This window comes from Sarcophilus harrisii, chromosome 5, assembly GCF_902635505.1.
Source record: "Sarcophilus harrisii chromosome 5, mSarHar1.11, whole genome shotgun sequence".
Taxonomy (NCBI): domain Eukaryota; kingdom Metazoa; phylum Chordata; class Mammalia; order Dasyuromorphia; family Dasyuridae; genus Sarcophilus; species Sarcophilus harrisii.
The window spans coordinates 102,515,901-102,525,057 of record NC_045430.1 but is presented as its reverse complement, the minus strand read 5'-3'; the positions used below and the strand labels follow the sequence as shown (position 1 = coordinate 102,525,057).

The 9,157-nt window shown below is 35.0% G+C and overlaps 1 long non-coding RNA gene across 1 annotated transcript; it reads right to left on the bottom strand.

Annotated features, from left to right (window-relative positions):
• Positions 1 to 292: 292 nt before the first annotated feature.
• Positions 293 to 8,881, bottom strand: LOC116419595. Its single transcript, XR_004229841.1, has 3 exons — positions 8,796 to 8,881; positions 3,627 to 3,855; positions 293 to 1,850 (listed from the first exon to the last, which is right to left on the bottom strand). It is a non-coding gene; the product is annotated as an uncharacterized LOC116419595 (long non-coding RNA).
• Between the last annotated feature and the right edge of the window lie 276 nt (positions 8,882 to 9,157).

The following is a 9,157-nucleotide window of genomic DNA, read 5'->3' as shown; positions in this document are numbered from 1 at the left end:
AACCTGAGATGCAGCAAAACAGAGAAATATATATGTCAAAATCCTTGAGTATGTAATTTAAAAAACAAACTAGAAAAATAAAAAATTTAAAAATCTCAAACACCAACTTGGAAATTCTAATTGTTAAAGATGAGAGTAACAAAATGAAATATAAGAAAAATATTGAATTAATAAATAAAACTAGGAGTTTTCACCCCAAAAAACCAAAATAAGCTATTTGTTAGCATTTTTTAAAAAAGACAGTAGATATTACTTTATATAGATATATGATACTTTTTATTTTAATATAGTTTTTTTTGTTTACCTCATTTAATTAAATCCTTTTTAACTTTAATTTTGTCTTCAGTAATCTTATATTGTCTCTTATAATTCTGTTTTCCATATTATTTGTTTTTCTAATAATATAATTCACGATTTCATCTATTTTTACATTCTTTCGATTTTCCATATTATTTTGGTATATTTGAAATTTTATCAGACCAGACCACTACCCAGAGAGGTCAGATCTTTCCTAAAGTCCTCCCAACTTGTCTTAGGTTGAACAACTATCTATGCCAAATTTACATTATTGTTGTTACTCTAAAGTTCACTTTGATGCATCATTTTAGATTATTTCTTGGGGGAATTTGGGAGGACCAGATAATTTTCTTCCTTATTCTATCATCTTCCCAGAATTCTCTAGTGCTATTAAATTCGGAATTAAAAGCATATGCATACTTTTTAATCATAAAAAAGAGAGCAAAGAATTTTCGAGCATCCTCCCCAGTCCCTGCTAATTCCTTCTTAGATCTCTACTTAGGCACACAATGTAGCATATATTCAGAGATATCTTAACCTCACTTAACCCCATTTCTACTCACAGGCTTAGGAGAGAATAGGGGAAAGACCAAGAAATACTAATGCACATAGATCACCAGAAAATCAAAGACAAAGGGAAAGGTACATTTATAATAGTATTTCCTGTGTTTGAAAAGAACTAGAAACAAGATTGAGGAGTATCTGAACAAATTCTGTTACATGAATATCATGGAATATTATGCTCTATGAGTCATAACAAATATGGGAGACTTCCAGAAACAGGAAATCTTGTATGCCCTGAAACAAAAGAAAGTAAGCAGAACCAAGAAAACAATTCAAGCAAAAAGCTATAATAATGTCAAGGTAATCAACAAGGAAAGGCATCCAAAGTCTTGATTTCAGAGGCCTGTTCATGAATTATGTCTCCATATATTTAGCAAAGAAGTGGAGAACTTCATATACTATAAGACAGGGTCAATACATTGCTTTGTTAGGCAGAATTAATCTTTTCTTTTTGACATAGAAGCATTTTGTGAAGTATAAGAATATATTCCAAAATGGTAACTTGTCTTCATAACATTATTTTCAAAAGGCATCCCTAAAATATTTATTTTAAAATTAAGTTATAGTTACAAAAATAAGATGAGGGAAAAGCAGGAATGAAATAGAATTCTGATACCTTCTTTTTTCTATCAGAAAAAGAAAATGCTTGGATAGCTTTAAAGGCAAAGTCTGTCTATAAGATTTTTTTTTTTTGCATCTAGACAGAGGAGGGAATAAGTTTAGGGTTCTCCCACTAATTCATTATTGTCCAGAATTCTTACAAAGTCAATTATCCATTTGTCCAGAAGTTTGTTCAGAAGACCAACAGAGGATTCAGAAATATTAGCATCAAAAAAAGAAACCGAAGACTTGCTAACAGATGCTGGTTTGTTTAATAGTGTGAAGTTTTTCATTGATTAAAATTGATGAGAACAGAAATTTGTAAAATGGCAATGTCTGGAAAGAAATTCTATGGCTCCACTTTTTGGTCCCATATCTTCATCCAGCATCTGAAACAAAAGCCCAAAAGTCAGAACCAAAAAAATGTTAACAGTTTGAGGCTGCTAAGTCTGGCTAGTACTGTTTCTTAAAAGGAAAGAAATCATGTCAGTTTGAGGAAGGAGTCTGGATAAAATGGGAAAAAAACACTAAGAAAATGAAAATTTCTTGCTCTTTGTAAATATGAGAGTAAATATGAAAATAATATGAAGTGGGAGTAAAAAAATATACTCTAGAAGCTGGTATCTTAGTCTGTGAAGTTTTTTTTTTTTTAATATTTTAGTAATTTGTATTTTGATATATTGTTTCCTTTGTAATTATGTATTTTAATTTCAAAACACTATTTTTGAGTAGTATAAAAGCTTCAGATTGCCAAAGGGGCTCACAACACATACAAAAAGGCTGTATATGAGAATGTAAACTATAGTTTTTTGTTTTTGACAACCAGGAATGCAGGTCCTATTCATAGCATAGATATCATGAATTTAACTGGGGGAAAGGAAACACTATCTTCCACCTTCTCACTTTTACCCTGTGGCTCCGAGAATGGAGTTGGGAATTTATTCTATTTTCTTTCATTTCTCCTTTTCTGCTCCAGGCACAGGTAGTACAATTTCCAGAATCAGAATCAAACTGTGGGAACTTTGGAGACAGAATTCCTGGCCAGATGTTGGAATGCCCAACACTCAAGGTTGTGAAATTCAATGGGACTTTGCTGCATAGGATTTGAACTAAGCTGTGACCCTAATATTGCTTTACTCCTCAGAGATTCAGGTGGTGTAGGAGGGCCAATGTCCCTTAAATGTTTGGAGGAAGGATGTATGTATATTTGTCCTCACTATATTTCTGAAGTAAAATTTTTTTAATAAAAGCTAATCCAACTATTAAGTGTCCAAATGGAACTAGGGTATAGGGAACTTTCTAAAATTGGGAAATAACCAATAGTATAAGAAGGACCCAATAGCAGAGGGACTAGAAATATTCTAATCCCCTTAGATACACTGTAGAACTTTGGGGGAAGGAAAGTGAGTTGTGGAGGAAGGAGAGGGAGAAGTGAAATATAATATACCTTGTATAACTAGCAGTGGTGGGAGTCATTACATGTTAAGGTCTTGTCTAGAATAAAACTGGGCCCTTTACATCTATAGGAACCCTAAACTTCAAGATTCCAGAAAAACTGGCAAAAAAGGTGGGACTGGAATTACATAGTTGATTTTTTCCTATTGTATGTACCTCATAAAATCAGTTCCATTTTTGTAATTATGTAGGCATTTTATTGATTGCTTTGCTGTTTAAATACTGATGCTTTCTGTATTATTGAATGCTATAGAAGTATTGACACTGAATTTAATATGAAAAATTTAGTATTGACATTACTAGAGATATTGCTTCATAGAAATGAACATATTTTTTTCTTTTTGCATTTTAGAAGACCTAGAGGACTTTTCTTTTTCTGAAAGCAAAATGCTTTGCAACATTTCAAGGTAAGGACACCCGTGCCTTACAAATCCATTTGTAGCTGGCTTTTTTTTTAAAAACTATTTCTCTAATTGTCCCAATCTTCTTCCATTCCCCAGAGACTGATGTAGTCCAGGAGGGGTAGGTGTTTGCATATTTTTTCTCTCTATACCTTTTAAGTAAATATTCCTTTGTAAATGTTTTTAAAAAGAAAAGAAATTAACTAGAAAGAAAATATGAGACTGGGACAAATAACACAAGACATGAATAGCAGAGAATTCATGTAAAAATGTGGTAAGAATTGAAGTGGCCCCATTGTTGATACTTACTTGTGCTTACTACTTTCCAAAAGACTGAGGTATAATTAGTAAATTATGGGATGTTGACACGTCTTGCATTTATTATTCACTGGGCAACATTTCATTGGAAAGTTGCAGTCGTTATCTTTAGTACATACAGATTTGCAGATTAAGAAATCCTTTGAATTGAAAGCGTTTTCCTTAGTTGCAGGATATTTGGCACCTGAGAATCTACTGGCACACAGACCAGGACGTTCATCTGCAGAGTAAAGGAAAGTAAGATAAATTTTTCAGACTTCTCCCCTAGAGATAACAGTTTAAAGGAATAATAAGTCTTTTCTTGGAATCTTTTCTCAATCTAATAGATCTATAAACCTCTTCTCTGAATAACATTTTAAATGCATTAAATGTTTACAACACCTCATCTTTTCTCTTCTTGGCTCCAGTCAGAAAAGTAGACCCTAATGAGAGGTGTTGATAGGATTAGGTGTTTTCTTATTTATTTAAAGGCTAAGGATCACTTTAATTCAAAGTGTTGACTGCATACAAGTGACTTTTCCATTTATTTAAAGGACAAAGACAAAAATAAATAAATTAAGAAAAAATAAAGGCTTCAAAACTGATTCTTTGAAAAAAAGCAGTACCACCTTGACCTTCAGAGCTGTCAAAGAGCCCAGAGCAAAAAATAATATGTTGCCTCTAACTTTCAATGGAAGACTAGGAAAAGAGGGAGGTATGAAGAAATACCTTCCTAGAGCTGAAATAATGTGTAGAGCTTAATGCTCAGGTCTTCTGAAGGCTCTCTGGTTCATCCCCCTAACTTCTGCCTAAATAGCAGAGCAGAATTTTGGGTTCTACTCCTCTGTCTTCTCTTTCCTAAGATGCAGAATTATAATAGGCCAGAGGATATACTTTGGTTCTTGCCAAAAGGCTTCAGCCTGGGTCTTCCTTCATTTCAGATGATTGCATGGAAAGTGGGATTGAGGACATAAAATGTAAATCAAATGCCATTCTCCTTTCAAGAATAGTTTTATGCTTCATGTCTTTCTAGTTACTATTAAGGATTCTATCCTTATTACATAAGAACATATTTTTTAAAATGGGTTTGTGTGTTTGTACTTCATTTTCCTGGAGATCATGGTATTCCACAACATGATCATAGAACATCACCAGAAGGATATTGATGTTTTTGAAAATGGGCTTTTTATTAGACAAAAAAATTGGGATCATTAAAGTTACTATACAATATCTGAAACACAACCCAGGCTGCTCTTTTCTTCCTATTTAATTGTGGACTAAATTTATTGTCCATTTGCAGTTCTGATCCAAGATTGCTCTTTGAGTTGCCCATCTAACTGCATAGCATAGTCTAGACACCAGCCATTCTTCACTCACCTACCTTTTCACATTTGGATAATTCAACAGAATCCTTTTGAGTGACTGTCTCATTAAGAGGCACTGCATGTTTGGGGCTCAATTCTGTCAACACAATGTCACAGGCAAACAAGATAATCTGCTTATCAAATCTGGATATTACATTAGTCCAGGAAAAATAGATAAGACGTTGGAATATGGAGTCAATATCCAAAAATAGATCAATAGGCTAGAATATTGGGCTGAATTTAATAAGATGAAATTTAATAGCATGTTGAGTCTGAACTTAAAAAGTGACTTCATATGTACAAGATGAGAGAAGCATGTCTAAATAATTTGTATGAAAACAGATTCTGGAGTTTCCATGAACTTCAAGCACCACATTAGTTTGTAGTGTAACTCGGCATTCAAAACCAAAACAAAACAAAAGACCAATGCAATATTAGACAGCATTGAGATGCATGATTTCTTGTAATAAGGAGGTGATGTTTCAGCTATATCCTGCCTCAGTCACATCACATCTGCCACACTGTATTGAGGCTTAAGTCCTACAGTTTAGGGGACAGAATCTAGGAAAGGGCAACCAAGTCATATCAATCAGAGTTTATTAACTGATTTCTATATGCCAAGCACTATATTAGGTCCTGAAAATACAAAAAAAAAAAAAAAAAGTCAACCAAAACGGTGAAAAATCTTTGGCATGTTTTTATTAACGCCTACCTAGTTTAGAAAAAACACCAGTTTGTATAGCTTGGAGAAGAGAAAAACGGTGAAATTATATCTTGATGTATTTGAAGGTCTATCTTGTGGAAATAAGATTAAACTAATTCTGTTTGGCCCTGAGTGATAGAACTAAGAACAATAAATAAAAGTTGCAAAGAGGAAAATTTACCTTTGTTCTCAGCCACTCAGTCTATTCTCTGACCACAATTTGAAGAAAATGTAACTGGCTGATAAGAGGTGGAAAAGTAGGATCAAATAGGAAAGACTAGCTTTTTTGATCTTCTCCTCTGTCTCTATAAGATTTCACTTTACATCTTCCACAGTAAGGGGATATTGATGATAATACAACAAAGGCGACTGAGGGATATCTGGAGTAGGTGGGAGGAGAACTGGGAGAGATGTCATGAAAACCCAAAGATGAGAAAGAGTGGTTAAAAGAAGTGAGAGGTCAACAGTGTCATATGCTATAGAGAGATCAAGAAAGGTAAAGATTAAGAAATTGTTGGACTTGTCAATTAAGAGCTCACTGGTAACTTTAGAGAGAATCATTTCAGTTGGGTGATGCCAGATTGTAAGAATGGATATGTTAGTGAGAGACAAGAATATGGAGGCAAAGAATGTCAATTTCCAGACCCTTCTTATCCCTTAATTGTAGGAATCACCAAAAATTAAGTAATAGTTCTGAGGAGGTCTTGAATTACTAGGTGGGGTTGGCAGAAAAAAACCTGAAATACTGATAAAATCACTCCCTGAGGCAAGCAGGGAAGGGCACTTTATAACCCTATAGTCCCATCCTCTGTGGTAGTCTTGGGTAGCCCTATCCTACCTTGCAGTGTCCAGTCAGAAATCCAAGTTATGTTAAACTGCTGAGGTTAAATTTCCTCTATAAATCTGCCCATGACCCAGGCTATCTTTATTGAATCCCTTTTAGGTTAAGTCTGCCAAAGCCTGCTATGGGTTCTACCTCATGGTATCTTTTCTTTCATCCCCCATCATGCCTCATGGTGTCTTTGTCCTTCTTTGTAGAGGATCACAGCTAGTGGGGGAACTCTGGGTGAGGTATAAGACTCTTCAGCCCAAGCCCTTTTTGTAGTGGCTAGAAACTGGAAACTGAATGGATGTCCATCAGTTGGAGAATGGCTGAATAAATTGTGGTATATGAAAATTATGGAATATTACTGTTCTGTAAGAAATGACCAACAGGATGATTTCAGAAAGGCCTGGAGAGACTTACACGAACTGATGCTGAGTGAAATGAGCAGGACCAGGAGATCATTATATACTTCAACAACAATACTAGATGATGACCAGTTCTGATGGAAGGCCATCCTCAGCAACGAGATCAACCAAATCATTTCTAATGGAGCAGTAATGAACTGAACTAGCTATGCCCAGAAAAAGAACTCTGGGAGATGACTAAAAACCATTACATTGAATTCCCAATCCCTATATTTATGCACACCTGCATTTTTGATTTCCTTCACAAGCTAATTGTACAATAATTCAGAGTCTGATTCTTTTTGTACAGCAAAATAATGTTTTGGTCATGTATACTTATTGTGTATCTAAGTTATATTTTAATATATTTAACATCTACTGGTCATCCTGCCATCTAGGGGAGGGGGTAGGGGGGTAAGAGGTGGAAAAATTGGAACAAGAGGTTTGGCAATTGTTAATCCTGTAAAGTTACCCATGTATATATCCTGTAAATAAAAGGCTATTAAATTAAAAAAAAAAAAAAAAGACTCTTCAGCCCAGAGGGAACCTGCTGACAATGTCTGGTTCAGCTCCCCATCTCCCGGAAGGGCTCTCGGCCTTCCTGAAAAGTCAGAGGGTGATGACAACCTGTGTTGTGATTGAAGCAGAGTGATACCAGGTAGCAAACTAGGTACAATAGTAAAGTTGTTTATGGGGTCCCATGTGCACAGTATATACTTAGCATATGCATATTAGGGTATAGAAAGGGGGAAGACCTTGGAATAAATGGACTCCATATTTTAACCATCCTCAGGAGTCTTGCCTCATCACTCTTCCTCTTAAATGGTGTATTTTTTCACCCCATCAAGAGGGGCTCTAGAAAGCACAATATATTTTGTCACTCCAACTTGGGAGCTCTAGGAAGTAGGACACAATGCTTCTTAAAGCTAATTCTTTTAGGGTGCTAAATATCTTTTAGGATTTAGCCTGACAGCTAAGGGCATACTCCCCACCTCATATGGAATATTTCCTTTCTCCTGTTTAATTGTGAGTTCCTCTAGGGAAAGTGTCCTTTCCATTGCTGATTGTTCAAATCCCTTTCCTGGCTAACTATATGCTCTCCTGATACTATTCATATTTACTACTTCTGGTGTCTATTTTACCTCTTCATTTTGTCTGAAATCTCTTCTCCTAAATAAACCTGCCTTTTGCCAAAGAGAATGGCCATTGTGAATTTTTCATATGATTAAAGCTCAACATTTGGTACCAATTACTCTCCTTAATCTCATTCTTGTACCTGAATCCCAAACACATCTTTTGGAACTAGTAATTGCTAACCTGCACACATTAGTACTATATTATCTGTTAAATAATAACAAGCATTTTAAAGCTTTTACTATGTATCAATAATTGTGTCAATTGCTAGGGATACAAAGAAAGGCAAAGCATAGTTCCTGCCCCCAAGAAGCTTATATTCTAGTGGGGAAGATAAGATGCAACATATTGTACATAGAAGATGCACAAAATGCAAGTGGAAGATAATACCATAGGGAAGGCATAAGCAGTGGGGATAGAGGAAGGGAAGAAGAAAAAGGTTTCTGCTAAAGATGAAGCCAAAGAAGCTATCCAGGTTGGTTTGGGAACCATGAATAAGAAATATAAAACATGAGAGATTTGGATTTTAGTATGTACAAGGTTCTTCCACTTTTTACTAAACATTCTATGTGTCTGTAAAACTTTAGATGTAGAAAGAGCTCTTCCACACTTAACTTTTGTTCTTTGTCAACTCTGTTGATTAAAAAAAAAAAAAGCACCTGAGTCAGGTTATGGTCAGTCTATTACATTGTAGTCAGGTTACCCCCCAAAGCAAACTTCCTCCCAATATTTTATCATTTTTAGACTTACCACTAGGTTGTTGCTGAGTTTCTTGCTCAGCAGAGTTTGATAAGGCCAGCAAGACAGTGAAAAGAAAAATCAGCAGCACTTTGGCGTTTGTTTCTTTTGTGCTTTGGAGGTCCTGAGAGACCTCTTTTAAAGGTCTTCATTAGTCCCAAAGGAACAAAGCTAATATTGTTGAATATTGGAATCCTTTCTCTGCTGGAACCCAATTCATTTGTTTTGGATCACTTATCACTGATTTTGGTTTCATTGTTGTTTATGTGGTTATGAAAGTCACCTGATATCAGTTTCAGTTGTCAGTGCCTCTTCCTTAAAATTCCTAATGATGAGAACATATAAAGATTAAAATAACAATCCTTTACTTCATT